Here is a 27,733-nt window from a genome sequence, read left to right as displayed (position 1 = left end):
ACATGAATAGATTATAGAAATTCTGCATTAGTCACCTCACCTTGAGGAGGACTAGTAGTAATCGGGGGAACTCTAGAACAATCAGGGATAGGACCCTAAGAATGAGTGCGAACTCTAGGTGTAAGATGTACCCCATCAATATTATTCCTAGATGGGAAAAATAATTTAATTATGTTCTAGATCATCGAGGCATGATCTGAAAAGTGAACAAACAAGGATCAGAGAAGATTCTAGGACTTAGAATCTAAGCTTACAATAGAATACATAGAAAGTGAAACATTCCTAAATTCCCTATAGCCTCTTTCTTATGGGTGTGGAATGCTATACACCTCTTAAAGAGACTCTACCAGACGCGGCTTTGTGGACTCCCAACTGACCATGAAACTAAAGCTCTGATATTAACTTGACATGACTCGACCTGAGGCCTTGTCATGATGGGCATCCCAAGTCCGACCGAGAATGGAGACCACCCCCGCTACCCAACCCAACCTCCAGTTGCCTGTAATGAGTTGGCTAAATTTTAAACATATAACAAGACAACATAACATTCTGATTACAAACTCTGGGATAGGTCTATTACCAAGACTGACCCAATCTAGTCCAATCATCCCATACCAATCGTCCAATCAGACCAAGCCAAACCAAATCATCAATCCAACCATAATCAAATAAGTTCCATAAATAATTAAATATATAATCCTAAAAAAAAGAGGATGGAAAAATCAACAATTCCATCAATTAGTGTCATTCTCAATACTAATACTAATACAAATGCTAACACTGATACCGACCCTGCCCATACCAACCCATAAATATAATGCCTCGAGAGAACACTCTGGGCGTCACATAGTGCTTATAGTCCCAAGAGAGAACAAGCTAACTCATGAGCTGGTACCTATATGAGCATTGGATAACATGGTCATAAATGCTGAAGAATACTGACATGACATAAGGTTTTAATAACTAAATTCAAAACTGAAATATGAGCCCATAGAAATAATTGATTGAATCTGATAAAATACTGATAAAATAGATAACAAATTATAATTTCTGAATACTGAATAACTAATTCTAATGTCTGATAAGCCTCTTAAATTGAATGAATGTGAGTTGATGGGACAAGCCCCAACTAACTCCAACTAACTACTAAACTGAGACATGAAATAAAATAAGCCTATCCTCGAAGTATGAGGACTCACCACTATTACTGCTGAAGATCTGATAAGTCTAACGTGAGTTGAGAACTGAGCGTCAGCACCTATGATATAATACATCATAGCGCAAAGGAAAAGGTATGTAATTAGTACTTTGAATGTATTGGTATACTAAATGAGGTAGGCTGATATACATGGTTTCATGAACAGAACTAATAATTAACTGAATATGCATGTAAAACATGGAGTACTGAATGGAGAGAATGAAATTTATAGGTACTGGGAATATGTAGAAATCTATAAATATTGAGTATTCATGAAAATCTGTAAATATGATGATACGTGAAAATATGTAGACACTGAGGATGCATGACCATGCATAAACATAAACAGAGTAAAATCTGTGTACTAAAATACTGAAAAAACTAAAATCTGTATGCTTTGGTCAAACAATGCTAAGACTGAATAACTGAAATAGGACTGTAACTGAGGTTGTATCTAAGACTGTGGGAGGCATCATCTAACTGACATGCTCCAATTTGAGCTAATCGAGGTCTAACCTGTAACCCCAGTTGGAAGGGTGTTAATACCGTGCCATGGTTACTAACACTGGTTGTGTGGATCCACTAAACTGATATAATGTCCAAAGGACTAAGGGTATCAATCCTGAACTGATGGGTGACCCCCTGCGAGATAGTCAAGACTAATCTGACAGGTGACTTCTTATATCCTACGCTGGCGATATAGTTCTGGAGTATAGGGACTGCTACTAACGACGCTGCCTATCTGACGAGGAAACCGCCATCCCTACACTTGCTCGGTGCTAAATCCTACTCCCAACTGAAAGACATTGAACTACTAGACTATTTTGAGTTTAATTGACTGATATTTGACTATTCTGATAATGCTCATAGTATGTTCTGAAAACTATTCTGTAATGTACTGAGACTACACTACATAAACAACTATGGTTTTTAGGTATTCAACCCCAAGACTGAAAAACAATAATGGTAAAATGATACAAAATCTTGGGGGACAAATCATGAAGGATTTTATTAAATCAATCACTCTTGTAGGCATTTTATCAAACACTTATAGTTCATGGTTTAAAACAATCATATGAATATTATGGAACTTATAGAAATAGAATGAATTCGATATAATTGTAATAAATCATAGTTTAATTCAATAAATAATAATATTATAACATGGAGGATTGAGTAACAACAATAATTTCATTGAATCATGGTATAAAATAAATAGTACATGGATATTCATGGGTGAAATCACAATTTAAAATCAATTAACTTGCAAAAATCAAAATTTTATAATTTAAATAGGATAATTGGACTCCATGGATGAACATCTAACATACCTGGAATAATGAATTTGAATGGATTGATAGTGAGTTCTTGAGATTTGGCTTTGAATTTGAGAGCTAGGGTTTTTTGTTCTTGATAAGGGAATCTTCAAGTATAGAGAATTTGAATAATGATGAGTAATTAGGTCAATTAGAGGTTAAATTTCATATTTAGGATGAGTTTAGGAATTAGGAAAAAGACCCAAATACCCTTAAATGAATTTAAACCGCAAGCTGAAAACTGAAGATCCCAATTTTTGGCCTTGGCGCGACCCGCCACTATCGCGCCAAGCCACTGGAAAAGGGATAATTTGGAAAATGCTTGGTGACGCGATGTGCTGTAATCACATTGCAAAGTTGTTTGTAACCTAGAAGCTCACCGCGACACGATGGAATCTCGAAAAGATAATAGAAATTGCTAAATGCCAATTTGGCCTTTGGCGTGATGCACCGAGATTACGCACTTTCACTAGAAATTACTAATCGTCAATTATACTGGATCTGTGATGTGCTAAGGGTTAAAATGATGATGTTTAGCGACTGAAACTTAAAATCGTCATAACTTCTTACCCGGTTATCAAATTTGGGCAAATTATATATCGTCGAAAAGCTAATTCACTTTCCTACGTAATGGCCATCTCTAAATTGTCAAAAAATGAGTGTTTCAAAATTTTATACATGAATACTCATGTATTGGGACTTAAATTATGCTAAGGAAATGCAGGGTATTAAAATATCCCTCCCTTGGGATCATTAGTCCTCAAATTAGATTGGTAATGCTGACGGAAAACTAATGGATTGAGCTTACACACAGAACATGCATATCTGATGCATGAAATGCTTAACTGAACTGACTCATGAATGCATGACTGACATGAACATGATGTGCAACTGAAACTGAGCATAATAGAGAGAACTTTTAAGAAGATTAGTACCTTTTACTGAATCTGGATTTGCAAAAAAAAGATGAGGGTACTTGGTCCGTATATCTTTCTCCACTTCCCAAGTGGCTCCCTCAACGAACTGATTCCGCCAAAGAACTTTGATTAATGAAACTTATTTGTTCCTTAGTCTATGAACTTGATGATCAAGAATTTCGACTGGAACTTCCTCAAAGGAAAGATTGTTCTGAATATCTACACTTTCTAAGGGAACAACTACAGCTGGATCACTAATACACTTTTTCAACAATGAGACATAGAACACTGGGAGTTTTGAAGCTAGATCTGAAGAAAACTCAAGTTCGTAAGCTACTTTTATAGAATGACTAAGAATTCTGAAGGGACCGACATATTGGGGACTGAGTTTCCCTTTCTTGCTGAATTTCTTCACTCTCTTCATAGGAGAGATTTTCAAGTACACAAAATCACCGACCTCAAACTTGAGATCCTTTTTCCTCAAATCTGCATATGATTTCTATCGGCTCTTGGTAGCCCTAAGCCTTTCTCTGATCAACTAAACCTTCTCTAACGTATCAAATACCAAGTCATGCCCTACTACTGTGGCCTCACCTACTTCAAACCAACCATTTCGAGATCTAGATCTCCTATCGTAGAGATCCTTAAATGGAGCCATACAGATACTGAAATGATAGCTATTATTATATGTGTATTCAATCAAAGGCAAGTAGTCATCCTAACTACCTTTAAAATCAACTATGTATGCTCTCAGTATATCTTCTAAAGTCTGAATAGTCTATTCTGCTTGACCATCTGTCTGAGGGTGGAAAGCTATACTAAAATGGACTTGGGTACCAAGACCCTTTTGGATGCTTTCTAGAAGTAAGAGGTAAAGTAGGTACCTCTATCTGAGATGATAGATAAGGGAACACCGTGCAACCTGACCAACTCCTTGAGATAGAGTTTAGCATAATCCTCGGCTAAATAAGAGGTATGGAATGGTAAGAAATGAGCTGATTTGGTCATCCTGTCTATAATAACCCAAATCGAATCATGCTGATGACAGGTATGAGGGAAACCTATCACAAAATCCATGTTCACTTCTGCCTATTTCTATATGGGAAGACTGAACTCCTACATGGACCTACTAGTCTTCTGGTCCTCAATCATATCTTGCGGACATGTAGAGTATTTAGATACAAACTCTGCAATATCTCTCTTCATCCCACTCCTCCAATAGATCTCCCATAAATTATGGTAGATCTTAGTGGCCCCTAGATGAATCGAATAACACACACCATGTGCTTCTGCTAGAATTCGTTGCCTGTTATCTACACTAGGCACACATACCTGACCCTGATAATGCAGCACACCATCTCCCCCTTAGGGGAAAACCTCCACTTTCTAATGTCTGACTGATTCTTTCAACTTAACTAGACTGGGATCTTTATCTTACTTTTCCTTTACTTAGAAAACTAGAGATGATTATGAGCTTCAATAGACCCATACATAACCTTTTATTGAATCGAGTAAGCGGACACCTAGTCAGGAAAGATGATGAACTTCCTGAGCTAACTTCTTCTTACTATCCTCAACATGAGCAACACTAACCATAGACAAATATAGAACACTTATGTCATAATCCTTCAATAACTTTAACCATCTTCTCTGATGCAGATTTAAATATTTCTGAGAGAACACATACTGTAGGCTTTTATAGTCAGTGAACACATCAACGTGTACCCCATACAAGTAATGCCTCCAAATTTTTATAGTGGATACTACTGCTGCTAACTCAAGATCATGAGTTAGATAATTCTTCTTATGGGGTTTAAGTTATCTAGAGGCATAGGCTATGACCTTACCTCTCTGCATAAAAAAAAATCCAAACCTGCTTTGGATGCATCACAGTACACAACAAATCCATCTGAACCATCTGGCACGGTAAGAACGAGTCTTCAACTCCTGAAAACTCTTCTCATAGAAATCTGGCCACTAAAACTTAATTTTCTTCTGAGTCAATCTGTACATCGAGGATGCAATAGAAGAAAATCTTTCAAAACACCAATGGTAATAGCCATCTAAATCAAAAAAACTCTTGATTTCTGATGGAGAGATAGGTCTAGGCCAGTTTCTCACCACCGCAGTCTTTTGAGGATCAACTCTAATGCTATCACTGAAAATAATATGGCCAAGGAAAGCTACTGATCTTAGATAGAATTCACACTTACTAAATTTAGTGAATAGCTAGTGAGCTCTAAGAGTTTGTAACACTATTCTGAGATGGTCTGCATGATCAGTTTTGCTACGGGAGTAAACAAGAATGTCATCAATAAAGACTATGGCGAACTTGTCCAAGTACTATTTGAACACTCGATCGATCAAGTCCATGAAGGCTGCTGGGGCATTCGTGAGACCAAAGGACATGACTAAAAATTTGAAGTGACTATATCAAGTTCGAAAAGCTATTTTTAGAATGTCACAGTCCCTGAATCTAAGTTGATGATGGCCTGATCTAAGGTCTATCTTTTAAAAATAGGTGGCACCCTGAAGTTGATCAAACAAGTCATAAATTCTAGGAAGTGGATATTTATTCTTGATTGTGACTTTGTTCAACTGACGGTAGTCTATGCACATTATGAGAGAATCATCTATCTTACGCACGAATAGAACATGTGCGCCCCATGGGGAGACACTGGGTTTGATGAATTCCTTATCTAGAAGATTATTTAACTATTTTTTTAATTCCTTGAGTTCTGCTGGAGCCATTCTGTATGGCGGAATAGATATGGGCTGAGTATCTGGAAGAAGGTCTATTCCAAAGTCGAATTCCCTTTCTAGAGGAACACCAGGAAGATTTTTAGGAAATACATCTGAGAATTCATTTACTACTGGAAATGATTCAAGAGTTGAAGTTTCTGAGTTAGAGTCTTTGACTCGCACAAAATGGTAAATACACCCTTTCGATATCATCTTTCTCACGCTAAGGTACGAAATTAACTGACCCCTAAGAGATGTAGTACTACCCCTCCATTCAAGAACTGGTTCATTTGGTAACTGAAAATGAACTATTTTGCTTCTAAAATCAACTGAGGCATAGCATAAGTGAAGCCAATCCATGCCAAGAATGACATCAAAATTCATCATCTCTAACTCTACGAGATCAACTGTGGTAACTTTCTGAGATATTATGACTTAAAAAGTCTTGTATACCTACCTTACTACAATGGAAACACCTACTGGGGTAGACACTAAAAAAGGCTCTTCTTGAGTTTCGGGATTGACTCCAAAATTGACGGCTATAAATGGAGTTACTAAAGAAAGAGAAGCTCCAGGGGCTAGTAAAGCATAAACATGTAAGTAAAAGACCTACAACATACCAGTAACTACGTTAGGAGAATTTTTCTGATCTTGGCGGGACTGAATAACATATAATCTGTTCGAACGCTGACCACTGGTAACATTGGAAGTGGTACCCTACTGAGTTGGGCGATCAGATGGAATTGCTAACTGATGGCACTGGCCCTGTTGGCACATATCCCAATATTTTTGAGCAACTACTCGATACTTCTAAATCTGATGGCTTAGCTTGCCACACCTGAAGAACACATCACTACCCACTCTATACTCACACTAATGGTGTCTGCCACATTTATGACATAGAGGATTTGTACGAGCATTGCTAACACTAACCTGGGACTTAGAGCTTGGTGTTCTATCCCTATTGTCGTTTCTGAATTTGGGTGCGGGAGTACTGGCTGAAGAGAATGCTAGGGATGAAGACCTTTGACAAAATTAAGGATGGTTACCACCTTCTAACTTTGGCTGACTGAAGTTTAAACTACCCATCCTAGCCCTTTTGTTTTCTCTCTACCTCTCCTTAATCTTCTGCCCCTCTATTTGTTGAGCATGGACTATCAGCCTAGACAAGTGCACCTTACTAATCAGCATTGCAGTTTTGAACTCCTTACCACACTATCAGATACGCTAGACATAAACTTACTTATCTTAGACCTATTATCAGCTACCACATGAGGAGCATATCTAGCTAACTGAGTAAACATGAGGGAATACTCCCTCATGCTCATGCTGCCCTGCCTCAAGTTAGTACATTCTTACACTTTAACCTTTCTTAACTCCAATGAGAAGAGTCTATCTATGAAAGATGTGGCAAACTCTTCCCACTCTACAGGCCTTATATCAATACCCCTATCTACCTTTCACAGCTTAAACTATGTATGGAGTACATCCTGTAACTGGTATGCAATCAACTCAGCACTCTAACTAGATATCACCCCCATAGCATCTGAGAGCTTCTGAACTATATCTAAGAATTCCTGTGGATCTTCTTCAGACTTGGATCCTATGAAAGAAGGAGGATTCATCCAAGTGAAATCCCAAATTCTGGTTGCAGAAGTATTGTCCACTAGGTTGCCCAGAATAATAGCTGGCCATTTATTCTGTGCTGCTATAGAATTTGCTAGAGTAGTGAACGTAGCTCTAAATTCTGCGTGAGCGACATGCTCATCCAGAGGATCTTCCTGGACGGGATGAGGGGCTAGATGATTTCCTATTCTTCTTGGGAGGTATGTTCTTTAAATAGAAGGAAGAAATGGATTAGACAGGGAGTTTAACTTGAGCTCATGCTCATTTGTACGACATGAATACTGAAAGAAGGGAAACTCTTTCCTAAATGCCTTGTAGCCTCTCATCCATAAGTGTGGTGAGCGACACACCCATGCACAAGACTCTACTTGATGCAACTTTCAAACTTCCTAGGACACTTTAAAACCTTAAGCTTTGATACCAAGTTTGTAACGTCCCGAGAGCACACCCTGAGTGTAACACGGTGCTTATAACCTAGAGGGATAACAAGCTAACCCATGAGCTAATACCTGCTATGAGTACTGAATAACATGGTCATAAATGCGGAAGAATACTGACATGCCATAAGGTTTTAATAACTGAATTCAAAACTGAAATATGAGTCTATAGAAATAACTGACTGAATTAGATAAAATATTGATAAACTGGATAACTAACTATAGTGTCTGAATACTGAATAACTGACTCTAATATCTGATAAGCCTCTAAAATTAAATAACTGTGAGTTGATGGGATAGGCCTAAACTAACTCCAACTAACTACTAAACTGAGACATGAAATAAAGTAAGCTTGTCCTTGAAGTATGAGGACTCACCACGGCTACTGTTGAAGATTTGATAAGTCTAATCACGAGCTAGGAACTGAGTGTCAGTACCTGTGATATAATACATAACAGTTCAAAGAAAAAGGTATGCGATTAGTACTTTGAATGTACTGGTATGCTAAAGGAGGTAGGCTGATATGCATAGTTTTATGAACAGAACTAATAATTAACTGAATATACATGTAAAACATGAAGTACTAAATAGAGACCATGAAATCTTTAGGTACTGGAAATATGTGGAAATTTATAAATACTGAGTATGCATGAAAATCTGTGCATACTGGAGATACATAAAATCTGTTGATACTGAGGATGCATGACCAAGCATATAACATGAATTGAGTAAAATCTATTAACTGAAATACTGCAATAACTGAATTCTGTATGCTTTGGTTAAACAACACTAAGACTGAATAAGTGAACTGGGACTATAACTGAGACTGTATCTAAGACTATGGGAGGTATCATCTAACCGACATGCCCTAATTTGAGCTAATCGGGGTCAAACCTGTAACCTAAGTTGGAAAGGTGTTATTACCATGCCACGGGTACTAACACTAGCTATGTGGATCCACTAAACTGATATAATGTCCAAAGGACTAAGGGTGTCAAGCCTAAGCTAATGGGTGACCCCCTGCGAGATAGTCAAGCCTAATCTGACGGGTGACTTGTCATATCCAACGCTGGCTACATAGTTCTGGAGTATAGGGACTGCTACTAACGACTCTGTCTATCTAATGGGGAAGCCGCCATCCCTATACTCGCTCGGTACTAAATCCTACTCCTAACTAAAAATACTGAAATACTAGACTGTTATGAGTTTAACTAACTGATATCTGACTATTCTGATAATACTCATAGTATGTTCTGAAGACTATTCTATAATGTACTGAGACTAGACTACATAAACAACTATGGTTTTTGGGTATTCAATACCCCCAGGACTAAAAAACAACAATGGTAAAATGACACTAAAGATTAGGGGACAAAACATGAAGGCTTTTATTTAATCGATCACTCTTGTAGGCATTTTATCAAACACTTGTAGTTCATGGTTTAAAATAATCATAGGAATATTATGGATCTTATAGAAATAGCATGAATTTGACATAATAGTATTAAATCATGGTTTAATTCAATAAATAATAATATTAAAACATGGAGGATTGAATAACAACAATAATTTCATTGAATCATGGTATAAAATCAATAGTACATGAAGATTCATGGGTGAAATCACAATTTAAAATCAATTAACTTGCAAAGATCAAAATTTTATAACCTAAATAGGATACTTGGACTCCATGGATGGAAGGAATCCATGGATGAATATCTAACATACCTGGGATAATGAATTTGAAAGGATTGATGGTGAGTTCTTGACATTTGTCCTTGAATTTGAGAGCTAGGTTTTCTTGTTCTTGAAAAGGGGATCTTTAAGTTGAGAGAAATTGAATAATGATGAGTATTTAGGTTAATTAGGGGTTAAATTTTGTGTTTAGGATGAGTTTAGGGAATAGGTAAAAGACTCAAATACCCTTAAACGAATTTAAAACGCAAGCTGAAAACTGAAGATCCTGATTTTTGGCCTTGGTGTGACGCACCACTATTACTTTAAGCCACTAGAAAAGGCACAATTGGGAAAATTCATGGTGGAACGATGCGGCATAATTGCGTTGCCACCTTGTTTGTGACCTGGAAGCTCACCATGATGCGGTGGAATCACGAAAAGACACAAGAAACTGCCAAATGCCAATTTGCCCTTTGGTGCGACGTGCCAAGATCACACACCTTTACTGAAAATTGCCAATCGTCATTTAGGCTGGCTTCGTGATGTGCTAAGGGTTAAGATGACGGTGTTTAACGACTGAAACTTAAAATTGCCATAACTTCTTACCCGGTTATCGAATTTGGACTAATTTTATATCATTGTAAAGCTAATTCACTTTCCTACACAATGGCAAGCTCTAAACTGACAAATAATGAGTTTTTAGAAAATTTTATATATGAATACTCATGTATTGGAACTTAGATTACGCTAAGGAAATACGGGGTATTACAATAGTAGTTCCACAAAAGCCTCTAACTAAAATACTACCAAAATTTGATTTAGACATGGCCCCAACCTTAGAAAAATAATTATCCATAAGTAAATCAAAGTATGAAATAACATCCATGAAATAAAGCCTTCCGAAAGGATGCAAGCTCACCATTTCAATCCAAAGCTGACCCCCGATTGTCCAAATGCTAAGCAGAAGGAGTAGAATAATCGATTCCTATATCACGTAGGGATACAGTCACCCAAAGATGGGTTAGCATGTGAACGCTAGCATGGACTCAGGATAAGGACAAAATAATGCCATTTAAGAATGCCAAGTAAGACTATCCATATGCACACAAACCATACATATATATAACTACGCTAGGAGAGGGAACCGAGTTTAGAATACATTTAAAACCTTTAACATGGGTATGTGAAGCTTAACCATCCTAAAACTACCCACAGGCTATATAGGTCCAGTGTAACCCCCTAATCGAGCATGAATCGGAGATACCAAAAGAGTCAGAGATTTTTATGTACCCTTCACTCTCCATGATATATATGTATAGTGTACTTTGAGGATTCTCGTGTACCTCATAGTATTATATAAGGTTTCCATGACCTTCCCCTCCTGTCGGCAAATATGAGTTTCTAGTGTTCGTCCATTGGAATCCTACCTTCATGGTTAGCTTTAACACCCCGCTATTATTACCTAATTAAAGCCATTTTCCAATTAAACCATTATTCCATTATTATTAACCGAAGATATGAGATAGTGGTATCATCATACCAACTATAACTTTCAAGTATTGTCCTTAGCCAAACCTTTTAGTGGCCAAGGGATTCCCATGTTCCCATAGACCATGTTATCAAATTAACTTAGGGGATTCCCATGTACCCCACAAGTATTCATTACCATGTTAACTTGGGGGATTCCTTTGTACCCTACAAGTATGTTTATTAAGACAAACTATTCCAAAACAATTTAGGGTTCCATTATTAAGTTCAAACCATGAAATAGTTCATTTAGAAATCCAATTACATAGTGAAATCATTATTATAGGCATTTTATCAAACGTATTGGGGGCATATTATTTCTGAAACCAAAATCCATTACCAATAAACATTCTATTTAATCCAATTATCCAAAACCACCATTAAAATATAATGAAAGCAAAAGTAAACCATAACCAAACATTTATAACAAACACCTCCAAATCATTTGAAAACTAAAAATCATACAATATTCAAACCATAAAAACATTATATAAAATCATGCATTTAGTTGGAACTAACAATGATAGAATAGAACATGCCTTAAATTGAGATAATGATAGAGAGAAATCACCAAGGCAAGCCCTAATTTACTAAAGATGAACCCTAGCCTTTCTTTACCCAAAAGCCTTAGAGAGAATTATAGTGTGTTTAAGAGAAGTCTCTAAGTGTTTAAGAATAAAACAGTAGGGCAAATAACCTCCCAAGTGAAATATAGGTCATGGGGATTTATTAGGATAAGTGGGAAAATGTCCAGATTGCCCTCACTTAAAATACATTGAATTCCTGTCATAGGGTACGCATGACTCTTACGAGTCATACCCAGCCTGTACGAGTGGTACCCAACTCTCGTACCCTAGGCTTTCCCCCTTGAACCCAACACTGTCCAAGGTATGATATACCCAAACTCAAGTCGTATCCAAGTGTATGAGTAGTACCCATAAATCGTACCCCTTGTAGAATAAAATCTAGGAGGTTTGAACACTGTCTACTATATGAGTCATGGGTATGACTCATACCCTAGATTATGGCTCATGGTGAGCCACTCATACTTAGATCTAACCTAAGTCACTAAGAATAATGTAAAGTGGAGTAACTAAGAAACCCGTATCCACTGACATGACTCATACCGCCTGAGTCGTACCCATTCCAGTAACCAAATCCAATCCACCAACCAATACTGGTCAGGATATGACTAACCCATACCACTTGTATATTAGTGTACAAGTCCTTTCCCCTAGTCGTATCCTATTTAGAGACCAAAAATCTAGGAAATTTTCTAAGGTCCAGAAACCAGTGTGTTTTAGCTGTATACATGTGAGACCCTGTAAAGTTTTAATCAATTTATTTTGGACCTTTCCACATGCCTAATATTGATATTTGACTTGACTTAATCTAAGGGATGTTAAAAGGATAATTTGGGAAAATTTTGGATTTTTTAGAAGGGGTTCAGGGTCATTTTGGGACCCCGAGGTAGTAAGAGTCGATGATAAAGCCGTGTCACAGAGGTTAACCTCGCGATATTGGTATGGCACAAAGGCTAACATCCGTGATATATGGCATGCCACGCCATTGTTTTAATTTCATCCAGTTTTGTTCTTTTTCACTTGGGGTGAGGGGATTTTGATCTTTTTAACCCTTGTACGACTTATAAATATAAAAGGGACCATATTTCTTCGATTTCAAGGATTAGTATCATCCATTCTTTCTTAAAACTCAAAACCTAAGGACATTCAAGGGTTTCACCGTGCATTCATCATCCATGCTCCAAACTTCAAACTGACTTCAATTTCTTGTGTATTTCTGACATGTTTTTTTTCACAAACTTTAGTTTTACATTGTGACGTGAATTGAATATATTTTCATGTGATTTAAATTATGGGTTTTGAAATTGGGTTGAAGGATTTTGGTTGTTACTAATTGAATTACTTGTACCATATTTTGAATTTATTATTTATACTTTAAATTGATATTTTTGGGACTAAATTGGTACATAATTTAAATAGTGGGAATGGGGGACATGAGTTTTCCCAAATTGGATGAATTTTGGCTTGAAATTGCATTAACCTCAACTAATTTTGTAAATTTGATTTTTTATCATGAAAAATTACATGGTTTAACTTACTTTTGAACCTAATGCATTTCACTAATGGATAAATGGATATGAATATGGTTTTGGATTTAAATAGAACTTGGGAGTCAATGTGGTTATGTGGATTACTTTGGCATGTTTAATTTAGCTTGCACGCATATTGGTATGACGATACCAAGTGGTAAATGCCTTAATGAATGACTCTTAGATTATTGGTTGGTGCAAAGAGATTTTAATTTGGTTTTAATAGAGGTTGCGTAGCTCACTGTGAAGGTGCAAGTCCCAGGGAAAATAATATTACAATCCATGTATACCAGTGTTGAGGGTCTATATGACTGTGTGCTTGATGTGTACTTGATATATATATATATATATATATATATATATATATATATATATATATATATATATCAAGTGCGCATCAAACACACAGTCATATATCCCGATTCATTCAGCTAACACTCATTGGACCATTTCAGCAAATAGAGATGAACCTATATAGCCCATGGGTGCCTTTAGGATGGAGCGAGCTACACAGTCTAAGTTAATGGTTCTAAAAACTCTTATGTTCATGACCCTTTCCATATCCCGACATCCTATGTGTAAGTTTGTGTTAATGTAGGCATGTGAATTTGACTGATTTTGAGCATGGAAATATCTTATCACTTTTATTAAGTTATATGTCAGTGCTTATCCCACTGACCATTCTAGGATGTTGCTTCAGTTTATGATGTAGTGTTCAAAGAATTTATTGTCTCTCCTATATAGCATAAGGTGGATTAGAATATCTATTGAGTTGCTGTGAAGTGTTGATCCTTCATTCTTTAGAAGGCCTTATCTTTGACTATTCTATATTTATTGATTCAGTACTTTTGGATTCTTTTGGTCATAGTCGGTGGCATATACCGACTTAGATGCTAAGTTTTAGAGGCTATTGTAGACAAATATGGGTGGGTTGTTGTTTGACTCTAAGTCTTCATGAGTTATTTTTTAATTATCTTACTGCTAGTTAATTCGATTCCACTTTATCTTGATGATTATTGTGCTTTTGAGGTTAGGATGTGAAGGTGGTCTTCAGTTTATTATGGTCTTAAGATACCCATCATGACCAAAACTGAGATCGGGTCATGACAAGATTTGTATTAGAGCATGGTTAAGAGTCATTGGGAGTCTACAAAGCCGTATCGAGTAGAGTCCTTTTCATTGGTGTGTAGCGTACCATAGTTATAAGGAGGAGACTATAAGGTCTTTAGGAATATTTGTCTTTTTATGTTCTATTTTGGGTAGAGTCTAGTGTTATGAAACTTCTATAACTCTTGGCTTCCACATATTTCAGATTATGCCTCCCCGAAGATCTAATATTCGTAGGAACTCTGCTGGGAATTCTGTTATACTTGAGAAGAATATGGAGGGGATTCTCCCTACTTATGGATTTTCTCTACTTATAGAGTGCTCTCGCCTAAAATATGAGGCATCCCAAGAATGTGGTTACTGGTATATTACAACTCTTCTCTTGTGATGTTTGTTGTTTGCTATCCGAGTTCTACCCTTTCTCTTATGATCTCTTATGTGGATATGCATTTTGGTTTTGGACCTGAAAGCATCTCCGACCCTTTTTCCATTCCTACTCTGATGGGTGATATTACAATTGTTAGAAGGATTTATAAAGGTTGTGTGGTGTCCATCTTTCATAGGGAGACATTGGTGGATTTGATAGAGTTGGATATGGTTGATTCTAATGTTGTCTTAAGGATGGATTAGCTGTATTTGTGCTACGCTTCTCCATATTGTAGGACCTAAAGGGTCAATTTGCAATTTCCTAATGAATTGGTGATTGAATGGGAGGGGAGTTCCTTAGTACCCAAAGGGAGGTTCATTTCCTATCTTAGAGCTCAGAAATTTTTTTTAAAAGGTTATCTGTATCATCTAGTTTGGGTAAATGATTTTGACTCTGAAAGTTCTTTTTTGAAAACCGTCCCTATGGTTAATGAATTTTCTAAAGTGTTTCTCAATGATCTTTCTGGAATTCCTATGGATTGGGAAATAGATTTTAGGATTGATCTTCTACAAGATACTCGTCCTATTTCTATTCCTCTTTATTGAATGACTTTGGCTGAATTAAAGGAGTAAAATGATCAATTGAAAGATTTTTTTCATAAGGGTTTCATTCATCTGTTTATTTGTGGGATACTCTTGTACTTTTCATGCAAAAGAAAGATGGGGTCTCTTCAAATATGTGTAGACTACCATCAGTTGAATAAGATTATGATGAAGAATAAGTACCTCTTCCTATGATTGATGACCTTTTCGATAAACTTCAGGGTGCTAGATATTTCTCTAATATTGATCTTTGTTTGAGCTATCATCAATTGAAAATTTAGGAGGTTGATATTCTCAAGACTACTTTCCAAATACGGTATGGTCACTATGAGTTTCTAGTTATGTTATTTGGGTTGATTACTGCTTCGACCACTTTCATACATCTTATGAATCAGATTTTCAGGCAAATTTAGGATTTTTTCATGATAGTTTTCATTGATGATATCTTGGTTTATTCTCAGATTGAGGAGGATCATGTGGATCACCTCCAAATTTTGTTGCAAACCCTTAAAGACCAGAAGTTGTATGCAAAAGTTTCTAAGTGTGAGTTTTGATTGAGTGTTGTGATCTTTCTTGGGCATGTTTTTTCTAATCATGGGATTAAGGTGGATCCAAAGAAGGTTTAGGCAGTTAAGAAATGGCCTAGACCTACGACTCCAACTGACATTAGGAGCTTCTTAGGCTTGGATGCATATTATAGGAGATTTGTGGAGAGTTCTCATCTATTGCTACTTCGATTATGAAATTTACTAGAAAAAAGGTTAAGTTTGTTTTGGTTCGATGCTTTTGAAGGTAGTTTTTAGAAGTTGAAGGATAAGTTGACCTCTACATCAGTTTTGACCCTTCTCGAGGGTATTGATAATTTTATTGTGTTTCATGATATGTCTCATATGGGTCTGGGTTGTTTATTGATGTAACATGGTAGGGTCATGGCTTATGCTTCCTGGAAACTTAAGTTTCATGAGAGGAATTATCCGACTCATGATTTAGAGTTGGCAACTATGATTTTTTCTTTGAAGATTTGGCACCATTATTTGTACGGGGTGCATGTGGATATTTATTAATATCATAATAGCTTACAGTATATGTTAACCCGAAAGGAGTTGAATCAGCGGTGGGTCAAATTTCTAAAGGATTATGACATGAGCTTGCACTATTATCCAAGTAAAGAAAATATGGTTGCTGATGCTCTTAGCAGGTTGTATATAAGGACCTTATCCCATGTTGATGAATAGAAAAGAGGATGAGTGAAGGAAATTCACAGGTTGGCTAACTTTGGAATTTATCTTTTAGAATCTACAGATGGATTAGTCATTGTTCAAGAAGTGGTTGAATCATCTTTTAGTGTTGAGGTGAAGGAGAATAGGCTTTTGGATCCCATACTTATGCACATTAAGGATGATGTGGGTCAATAAATATTTATGCTTTCGAGTTTGGGGAGATAATATTCTAACATACCAAGGTAGGTTAAGTGTTCTTGATATTGATGGGCTACAGGAAAGGATTTTGACTGAGACTCATGAGTCTAGATATACATATACAGTTCATCCTAGTTCGACTAAGATGTATCATAACTTGAAGTAAATCTACTGGTGGAATAGTATGAAGATGGATGTGGTTAATTTTGTTGCGAAGTGTAAGGTTTGTCAACAAGTTAAGGTAGAACATTTGTGTAATACCCCGTAAACTTCCTAGCTCGATTTAGCTCTTAGTTACATTCTTAAGGAATCCAAGGGTTGAAGATTTCACTAAGTGTTGAGGACTTAGTCATTTTCAAAACCCCTAAACTTTATAGACTTTTAGTTTAGCCATCCCAACCCTAAAATGTTGGTTTTTAAGTTGATTCATAGTTATGGAGGTTAGAAGTATGTCTTAGGTGAGTTCAAGATTTTGGGATGTGGTTTGGGATGCGTTTAGATAGCCAAAATAGTAAAGCAATGCAATAAGGCCACGACACATTTCTCTCCCCCATGATGTGGTGCTCTATAATGTATGGCTTTCTTCATTAGAGTAAGTTAAACGGTGTATTTCTCTCTCCCATGGAGAGAGAGACATGATGCATGGCTCTGTCTTTCTCAGTGATATGGTTTAACTTCCCAAGGGGTATTTGAGTTATTTGCCTCATCCTATTTCATCCTTAACACAATTTGGAACTTCCAAAAGGAAATTATTTGCCCCTTTCACCCCAAATTACTCTCAAGAAACCTTTCTTCTTCCCCAAGAACAAACCCAAGCTTCATTCTCAAGAAATCAAGGGTTCAAGCAATCTTCAGGATTATAGCTATTAAGGTATATGGGATGTTTATCCATGGGTCCCTTTCACCCACAGAGCCCAAAAACCTTCTTTTCAACTTAAGTATGGATTTTTCTCTTATTATGGAGTTTGTATGTTCAAGATGGATTAAATTCATGTCTTTCCTTAGTAATTGATCTCAATTCATGTCCATGTATGGTTCCATTAAAAGTCAAGTTATCTCATGCTTCAAGTTCCAATTTGTCATATTGTATCCAAGTGAATTTCATGTTATAATACTTAACACATTCTTATGTTCAAGTTTATGACTGTCACGTGTTTAATGAAATGTCTATGTTTTGGGTCTTTGAACCATGACCGCATATTATAGTTTTAAAGCTTTGGTATCGTATTTTATGATCATTCAGTGCTGGCACGTTATGAACCCGATACCTACATATTTTATATGATTTCAAATATTTTAAGTAATGATTTCAGTTAGACCAAGAATATTACCATTTACTCAGTTGTTATGATTATGATGAGCAATGTCAGTTGTTATGATCAGTGAATTCAATTCAGTTCAGTACCAGTGTCAGTTCAGTTAGAGTAGGATTTAACACTAAATGAATGCAGGGATGGAGGCTTCCCCGTCAGTTTAGGCAGAGTCATTAGTAGCAGTCTCTATATTCCAGAACTACGTAGGTAGCATAGGATATTAGCGGTCACCAATCAGTTAAGGCTTGACTTTCTCTTAGGGGTCACCCGTTAGTTTAGGCTTGACACCCTGGACCTTTGGGACAATAGATTAGTGGATCCACAAAGCTAGTAGTTGTACCCGTGACACGGTACTGGCACCCTTCCAATTGGATTTACAGGTTGGACCTCGATTATCTCAGATTGGGATATGTCGATTGGTACTACCTCCCACAGTCTCTTTTAGTGTTTAGGGTATGTCAGTTCAGGTTTGCGTGGCCAAGTATACAGTTATTCAGTTATTCATATATTAGTCATTCAGTTATACAAGTTATTTTAGTACATGTTTATGCTTGGTCTTGCATTTTTAGATATTGCATGTTCATGCATTTATGCTCAGTTATCTCATGCATTTCAGCCAGTCCTCATCTCATATATAAGTACATTTAAAGTACTGATTACATACTTTTCTTTGCACTATGTTGTCTTATAACATAGGTTTGGATGCTTAGTTTCCCGACCGTTCATCGATAGCTCAACGTTACTCAGCAATAGTAGTGGTGAGTCCTCATTCATCAAGGACATGATATGTTGATTTCACTTATTTTAATACTTTCTTATGTTTAGTCAGTCAAAGTTAGTTGGGGGTTTGTCCCATCAATTGTTTATGATGTTTAGAGGCTTTCAGGCAATCAGTTAGAAGTCAATCAGTTATTTCAGTATTATTAGTTATTTCAGATTGATAGTTTGGTTTATAGTATTTTATCAGATATTTTTGACATGCTTTGATCTATGTTCCAGTATTTAGTTTTACAATACCTTATCAGTGTATCTTTTGCTCATGTATTATATTACTACTTTATTCAGCGCTTATAGTAGGTACTAGCTCATAGTTAACTTATGGTTACTGGTGACCATAAGCACCGATTCCATGACTAGGGGGTAGCCTTAGGGTGACAAAAAACTTGGTATCAGGGCCTATGGTTTTAAAGTGTCCTAAGGAGTCTGAAAGCCGCGTTGAGTAGAGGCTTGTAGTTGGGTGTGAAGCACGCCACACTTATAGACAAAAGTATTTGAGATATTTTATGAAAGTTTCCCTTCTTTTAGTGTTTATGTAGTGCAAAAGAGCATGAGATCTATTTACATTCTCTTACTAATTTGTCCTTAGTTACATTTACACATAATGCCTCTTATAAAAAACAATAAAAAAAGGAACAGGGATCAGCCCATACTACCGCCTGTTTAGGAAGATCCCCTGAATGAGTATGTCTCTCACGCTGAATTCAAGGATGATTTCACTACCTTATCCAACTCAGTACCTTCTCAGAACAACCCACAAGCTATTGCCCCATCTAATCCTATGGCTAATACAACTGCCATTGGTATTCGAGATTTCACTTTGATAAATCTCTCTTTTATTTTGGGATCCAAGTTGAGAAGGATTTGCAGGAGTTTCTAGATATGGTATAGAAAGTGACTAATAACATGGGCATCACGTCGAGTGAGAGTGCAGAGTTGGCTGCATATCAGCTACAGGATATAGCTAACACTTGGTTTAAGTAGGGGAAAGAGGACTGAGGCGTTGATGCAGGGCCGGTAGAGTTAGAGGAGTTTTCCATAAATTTCTTAGATAGGTTCTTTCCCCTATAGTTAAGGGAAGACAAGGTTCAGGAGTTCATCAATTTGAAGTAGGGTAGTATAAGTGTGAAGGAGTACTCACTCAAGTATACTCAGCTGGCGGATAATAGGTATAGAATAAGTAAGTTTCTATTTGGTGTAGCTGATAGTGTGGTTAAGAAGTGTAGGACTGCCATGTTGATCAAGGTTAAGAAGTGTAGGACTGCCATGTTGATCAAGGAGATGGATCTATCTAGACTCTTGGTTCATGATTAGCAAATTGAGGAGGAGAAGCATAAGGAGAAGAAGAGTGAGAATAAGAGAGCCAGAATAAGTAGTTTCAATTTTTCTCAACCAAGGTTAGAAGGTAGTAAATGTTCTCAGTTCTTTCAAAAGTTTTTAGCCCCAGCCCTGTATTCATCTAGTGTGCCAGTGCCTAAGTTCAGGCAAGATAGTCAGAATAGAGCACCAGGCTATAAGTCTAAGGTAGTGTGAACAGTGGTCGTACTAATCTGCTCTGTAGGAAATATAGTAGGAATCATCAAGGTGAGTGTAAGATTGGTAGTGATATGTGTTTTGGTTGTGGAATGTCAGGCCATAGGGTTCGAGAGTGTATGGTGGTTTCTCAAAGGGGTAGAAGTGATTGCCAGCAGGGCTAGTCTAATTTGTCGCCAACTCCAATAGGTCGCCCAACTCACCAGAGTGCCACATCTAGTACCACTAGTGGGCAGAGCCAGAATAGGTTGTATTATCTTCAGACTCATTATGATATGAAAGGTTCTCCTGATGTGGTTATGGGTACATTGCAGGTCTTTCATCTTTATGTTTATGTTTTATTAGACCCAGATCTTTACTTTCTTTTGTGACTCCTTACATAGATGTCAACTTTGGTGTCAGTCTTACAATATTAGCAGAGCCTTTTTTAGTGTTTACCCTAGTGGGTAAATCTATTATAGCTAGATGGGTATCTAGAAATTGTCCGATCATATTATCTTAAAAAATCACCGTAGTTGATTTTGTAGAGTTAGAGATGACTGATTTCAATATCATTCTCGACATGGATAATCCACTCATGCTATGTCTCAGTTGACTACGAAAATAGAGTCGTTCAGTTTCAGTTTCCTAATGAACTAGTTATCAAATAAAAGGGTAGTACTTCAATGCTTAGGGGTTAGAATGTTTCATATCTTAAAGCAAGAAAGATGATATATAAGGGGTGTTTTTACCATCTTGTTTGAGTTGAAGACTCAAATTTTGAGAACCCGAGTCTCAAATTAGTTTCAGTAGTAAGGGAATTTTCAGATGTGTTCCTTGAAAATCTTCCTAAAATTCCACTTGAGAGGGAAATTAACTTTGAAATAGATCTCCTTCTAGATCCCAGCCTATCTATATTCCACCCTACAGAATGACTCTAGCTTAGCTTAAGGAATTGAAGGATTAGTGAAAAGATCTATTAGATAAGGGTTTCATTAGGCCCAGTGTTTCTCCATGGGGTGCTCTAGTCTTGTTCATGTGTAAGAAAGATGGTTCTATCAAAATGTGCACTGATTCCTGTCAGTTGAACAAAGTCATAATCAAGAATAAGTATCCACTCCCTAGGATTGATGACTTATTCGACCAATTTCAGGGTTCCAATTATTTCTCTAAAATTAACCTCAGATTTGACTATTATGAGCTTAGATTTTGAGAATATGACATTCCGAAGACAATTTTCAGAAATTAGTATGGTTACTTCGAACATGTTCATCATAGTCTTCATTGATGATATCCTTGTCTATTCCCATTGTGAGAATGATTATGCAGACCATCTGAGAATTATGTTATAGACCCTTAGAGCTAATCAGCTATTCACTAACTTCAGTAAGTGTGAATTTTTTCTAAAATCATTAGCTTTACTTATCCATATTATTTTTGGTGATGGTATCCAAGAATTATGTTACAAACCCTAGTGGTATATTGCAAGAGTTTAGCATCCCCACTTGGAAGTGGGAAGTGGTGAACATGGATCCCTTCTCTGAAGAGGCCACTGGAATTTGGTAAAGCTGTTAGAGGTTTATATTTCCTCAGTCAAGAACAATTATCCTCACCAGCTACATCTTCAGATCCCTCTGCTGCAACATCATCATTCCCTAATACTAAACAACCTACTGTCATTACTACATCTGCTACTGTTTTTCCACCTTCCTGTATTACTGTACCTTCACCTAATTCTTTAGTTCCTTTACTTGTAATATGTGTAATTCTGTACCTCCTTATGATGTTTTTCCTATTACCTCTTGTAATTTGCCATTGTCTATTAATAAAAATGATTTGTTTTGGCATCAAACACTTGACCACATACCATTTCATAGAATGTGCTCCATCCCACACTTATCTGATAAATTGTCCTCTAAACATTCTTTTGTGTGCACCATGTCCTATGGCTAGACAACAAAGACTTCCTTTCCCTGATAGCTCCATTCATTCCTCCAAACCATTTCAATTGGTTCATGTTGACACTTGGGGCCCCTATAATACTGCCACTTACAATGGTTGTAGGTATTTTATTACTTTAGTGGATGATTATACTAGAGCCACTTGGATCCATCTTTTATCTTCTAAGGCTAATGCTTTCTCCATTTTAAAGGCATTTATTTCTATGGTTAAGATTCACTTTAAAGCACACATTCAAATTCTTAGGTCAGATAATGCTTTTGAGTTGGGGGGAAGTCACGAGGCATCTAAATTCTTGGCTGAAATTGGTATAATACATCAAACTTCCATCCCTCATACCCCTCAACAAAATGGTGTAGTGGAAAGAAAACATAAGCATCTCCTTGAAACATCAAGTGCCTTATTTTTTCAGTCCAAGTTACCCTTGAAGTATTGGGGTGATTGTGTCTTAATATCCACATACTTGATTAACAGATTTCCCTCTCTCTTACTATATCATGTATCACCTTTCGAAAAACTACATCAGTCCCCCCTTCTTATGACCATTTGAGGTCATTTGGTTGTTTGTTTTTTGCTACGTCACCTAAAATTGGCTGGAACAAGTTCCAATCAAGGGAAATTTCTTCTATTTTTTTGGGGTATCCATTTGGCAAGAAAGGTTACAAATTATTGAATCTATCCACCCATTCTATTTTCTATTCTCGGGATGTAGTTTTCATGAACACATATTTCCTTACTCTTCTTCCACCCTTTCTTTACTTCCACTTTCTCATTCTACCTACTCTGAAGATTCCCCATCCCCTGTTCCGTCTTCTGCTTCTCCTAATTCTGCTCCTGCTCTTTTAGTTGTTGCTCCTCCTTCCCCTGCCACCACTTTACCCATTGTTGCTCCACCTTCTTTACCTTCTAGACATTCTACTCGACAGAGTCATAAACCTTCATATTTAGGAGATTATGTTTGTTCTTCTGCCCATCATGCACCCCTTGAATCTATCAAGTCTAGTATATCACCTGTTGAGCTTCACCTTCATGAACCACAATTTTACCATCAGGCTGCTAGCAATCCAGCTTGGCAGGAAGCCATGGTCAAAGAGTTTCAGGCCTTGGAGGCCAATAATACTCGGGACATAGTCCCTCTTCCTCCTCATAAGAAGGCCATTCCCTACAAATGGGTCTACAAGATTAAGCAACGATCTGATGGCTCTATTGAGCGGTATAAAGCTCGATTGGTAATTCGTGGTGACACTCAAAAAGAGGGAGTAGATTTTATCGACACCTTTTCCCCGGTGGTTAAGCTTACTACCATTAAATGCCTTCTTACTATTACTGCTAAGAAAAGATGGACAGTGTTTCAGTTAGACGTTAACAACACTTTTCTTCATGGTGATCTTCTTGAGGAGGTTTATATGAAATTACCTCTTGGCCTTGAAATTTCCACTTTTTCTGATATTCCATTGGTATGTCGCCTTAAAAAGTCTCTTTATGGACTTCGTCAGGCTTCTCGTCAGTGGTTTTCCAAGCTATCCATAGCTCTTATTTATCATGGTTATACCTTGTGTAAGAATGACTATTCATTATTTACAAAGTGCACTACCAGTTCACAGGTTGTCTTGGCTGTTTATGTTGATGATATATTAATGGCCGGAGATGATTTAGCTAAATTAGAATCTTTGAAAACTTTTCTTGATGGTCAGTTCAAAATCAAAGATCTTGGTGCTGTTCATTACTTCCTTGGCTAGGAAGTTTTCAATCATGCACAGGTTTATGTTGTCGGTCAACATAAATTTACTCTTGACTTGCTTCATGAATTTAATTGCAATCAGTTTTCTCCTGTGAGTACTCCTTTGGACTGTACTACTAAACTTGTTGTAGACATGGGTTTTCCTTTGACTGATCCCAGCTCCTATAGGCGTTTGGTTGGAAAAATCAATTTCCTACAACATACAAGACCCGACATATCCTCTTCAATACAACACTTAAGTCAATTTTTACAACGTCCACAGGTTCCTCATATGTTAGCTGCTATTCATGTGTTGCGTTATCTCATGTGTAATCTGGCTCAGGGTATTTTGCTATCCAATGATGCTTCTGACTTTTCTTTGTTAGGATATTCCGATTCTGATTGGGCTTCCTGTCATGACACTCGTCGTTTTGTTACTGATTTTTTTATCACTCTGGGTGGTAGTCCTATTTCTTGGAAAAGTAAGAAGCAGCCTACCATTTCACTCTCATCTGCTGAGGCCGAGTATCGGGCTCTTCGTAAGATTTTTGCTGACGTTATTTGGCTTATTCGCCTTCTATGTGATTTTGGTGTGATTGTTTCTGATCCTGTTCCTATATATTGTGATAGTAAGGATGCTTTGAGCATCGCGAAGAATCCTGTTTTTCACGAACGCACGAAGCGTATTGAAATTGATTGTCATTATGTTCGTGACTGCCTTCATTCTAACCTGATTTCTCTCCGTTATGTTGCCAGTGTCGATCAGTTAGCTGATATTTTGACCAAATCTCTGCCTGGTCCTGCTCATCGCTGCTTACTTCCCAAGCTTGGAGTCTTGACACCCTCCAGCTTGCGGGGGGGTGTTACGATATGTGGACCTCTAGACTACCCACCTGATAAGAAGATCCGGCCCAGTTAGTTTAGTACACAATTTTACTTTCATTTACTTGTATTTTGATATATACGGTCGGGGAAGACTCTAGAAAGTAACAGAAGATACTTTCCATTTTCAACTTTACTCTTTCTCTCTCAGTTTGGGTTCATTTTCTTCGTTGCTCGATTTCTGATAATTTTCCGAGCTAACAGTTCCTTAGTATGTTATATAATTTACTTTTTGGACAGTCACCATCTTACTCAAGATCATAGGAAGATCTTTGAGGAGCGGCGCCCAAAGAAGACGTCTTTCTATCAAAATGTTCTAATCTGACAAGGTTTTCATCATGAAGCTGATGTACTGCTCTTCCGTCTGAGGATCACATCTGAACCAGCCAAGGTCACTTCATTAGATAATGTGATGAAGGACAAATCATAATCTGTTACAAATATTTTCAGTCACAGGGAGACAATCATAAATATATAGAAAAAGTTTTTGATCATGAAAAGAAGTGCACTAAGCTACCGCAACGTGTGGTGTCTGCACCGGGCTGCCTTTTTTTTTTTAAATAAAAAACAACTCTATTAATCTCCAAAGGAGGCAAATTTGATATAGTGAATAAGTGGCAGACGATGCCATTGAGAGTAAGAAAAAAGACAGAATTTGTTATTTGATGTAATGATCACCTCTCTTGAATCTTACAGAATTTATTGACCGTTTACTTTCAAACTTAGCCAGTGATAAGCAATACCTAGATTTGAAAAATGCGAAGTACACTAACTGATAAGGAAAATAAGCATTGATTCTTCATAAATTCAATCCTAACCAACAACTGTGTATTTGCTTCTCATCATCTTAAGTGCATTTTTTCCCGTTTTGCATAATCATTAAGGACATTGACAGAAGAAGAAGCTAGCATTGGAATTATTGCTGGTTCTATAGAAAGTAATTTTGGTCTAGGACATTATTTGTTGAGAAATCTACTGAATATGTACAAATGGTAAACTTCAGAACTTGTAAACCTCAAAACCAAAACTAGTGAACTTTAAATCTTAAATGCACCTCTAAAGATTGTATACACAGGAATTCTTGTGAGATGCTATAATTCTTCTTACGACTTTAGTCATCCGGGGAGATTAATCCATAGATTAGTGGAACCAAATATGCTCAATAAGGGTAAAGTTCTCCCCACCAAGAGGGCTCTCCATTTGTAGGGGTTCAAACTCGAAATATCTGGTAAAAGTTAGGAGGGATCTCAACCATCACACTAGGTAGTAATACCATAATTTGGTGCATTGAAAGGGAAGATAAAAAAACAAGATATTGGAAATTCGGAATCTAACCACACTTTCCTCTGGTCGAACGACTATCTATCATGGCCGATTAAAAAAGAGCTGAACTTGTACTTGCCTAACCTAATCTATTTGGATTCCAGATTCTATTCCATTAAGACATTCATTCAATAGAAGTCATTTCTCTGAAACTAGCTATTCTTTCTACTAAACTTGCAATGGAATTGTATACAACTAAGTTGCACGGACTCTTCACTTTCAATGCCACACCCGTATACTATCTCCAAAATTACATTATTTTGGGAGAATAAACGGACATGCACCTTTTGACATTTTTTAATAGTCCGAACAACATAAGTATACAGAAAGTGAGAGAGGGAAAGAAAGAAACTCACTTCAAGATGGGACTTTGTCCCCGGAAAATTTGAATGATCATCCACAAATGGTTCTTTGTCCGCACCAACAACAATAGGCATAAATTTCCAAACCAAAAATTAAAACAGGAACATACACAAAAAGTCTCCCAGCGTAGTAAAGCTTCCGATATGCGCGGATCTATTGTACACGTATCTAACAAATTCATTGGATTGCACATCACCTTACGAGAGAGTCAAAAACTGCTTGTTAGAAAACTCAACTCAAAGGAAATATTTTAAGGAGATATTGCATTGACATTACAAATTTCTTTCAATTTCTTTACAAAATTTCCTTGTTCATCCTTTTTATTTTTTTTACCAATTGTGTTATAGTTTTTTTTATTGTGTGTTGGAAACTTTTCTTTTTGTTCCAAAGTTCTCTCATTTTGTTGTTAGTTTACTTAGTTGGTTGGCGCAGTTTCCGGTTTGAGAGGGGCAGTTCGCATAGCGGAAATAGTTGATTATTAATGGATCACCAAAGACCAAACAAAAACATTAATTGCTTTCTTATATATATTGGTGGTCTGAATTATGGCCATTTAAGTGAACATATTCCGACTACGAGGGTACCTACCTCTATGAGTTTAACTACTCCCTTCATTTCTTATTAGTTGTCATTCTTACAAAAAATAAATATTTTTTAATATTTATTATTTTACAAAATCAAAGCATAATTATTTTTTTCACCTTTACCTTTAATCTTAAATATGTAAAGATAACAATATAGAGCAAAAAGGAGAAGTATTAAATAGAGAGTAGTAATAAATATGAGTAATTTAGTCAATTTAACATTCAGATAATAATTTTCTTAAGAGAGTGCAAA

At 36.8% G+C, this 27,733-nt stretch overlaps 1 long non-coding RNA gene across 1 annotated transcript; it reads right to left on the bottom strand.

The window, feature by feature from the left end:
• Positions 1 to 990: 990 nt before the first annotated feature.
• On the bottom strand, positions 991 to 27,448 carry LOC107854740. Its single transcript, XR_007045191.1, has 3 exons — positions 26,890 to 27,448; positions 8,614 to 8,673; positions 991 to 1,258 (listed from the first exon to the last, which is right to left on the bottom strand). It is a non-coding gene; the product is annotated as an uncharacterized LOC107854740 (long non-coding RNA).
• Positions 27,449 to 27,733: the final 285 nt, after the last annotated feature.

Source organism: Capsicum annuum, chromosome 9 (genome assembly GCF_002878395.1).
Source record: "Capsicum annuum cultivar UCD-10X-F1 chromosome 9, UCD10Xv1.1, whole genome shotgun sequence".
Classification (NCBI taxonomy): domain Eukaryota; kingdom Viridiplantae; phylum Streptophyta; class Magnoliopsida; order Solanales; family Solanaceae; genus Capsicum; species Capsicum annuum.
The sequence above is the reverse complement of the archived record's forward strand: the minus strand, read 5'-3'. Positions and strand labels throughout refer to the sequence as shown.